We start from the raw sequence: 525 nt of genomic DNA, 5'->3' as shown, positions 1-525 counted from the left end.
TCAACACGTATAGCAAAAATACGCCAGTCGAATAATGTATTATATTCCATTCAGACTTTAAACTGCGTGCAGTACATATTTACGGGGATCTACCAGTTTGTGAATAATTTTTTATTTAGAAAAAGAAAAAAAAAACATGATTTACATTCACACATGTAGGTGTGTATTTCTTGTAATATTATTTATGTTTCCTTTTCTTTCTTTATGAAATACGAATATTTTACCTTCGTAAAATGTGGTAGTTATGAATATATATCATTTTTTCAGATCGTCGTTTTGGCCTTACTGGCAATGGTTTACTCGGCGAAGTTCGCTGAAGGCGGATAAGGGAGCAGAGGAGGTGGAGCAGGTGGCTTTGGTAATGCCGGTGGATTTAGTGGCGGTGGAGGGGGCTTTGTTGGACACGGTGGAGCTGGTGGATTTAGTGGGGGAGCCAAGGATTTAGGGGATGAAGCGGCGAACGAGATGGGAGGCAGCTTCGTCGCCACACCCTTGGTCGGCGTTGGCGTTCTTACTAGCGTTGAT

The sequence above is a fragment of the Penaeus monodon genome, chromosome 23 (assembly GCF_015228065.2).
Source record: "Penaeus monodon isolate SGIC_2016 chromosome 23, NSTDA_Pmon_1, whole genome shotgun sequence".
NCBI classification, from domain to species: domain Eukaryota; kingdom Metazoa; phylum Arthropoda; class Malacostraca; order Decapoda; family Penaeidae; genus Penaeus; species Penaeus monodon.
The sequence above is the reverse complement of the archived record's forward strand: the minus strand, read 5'-3'. Positions refer to the sequence as shown.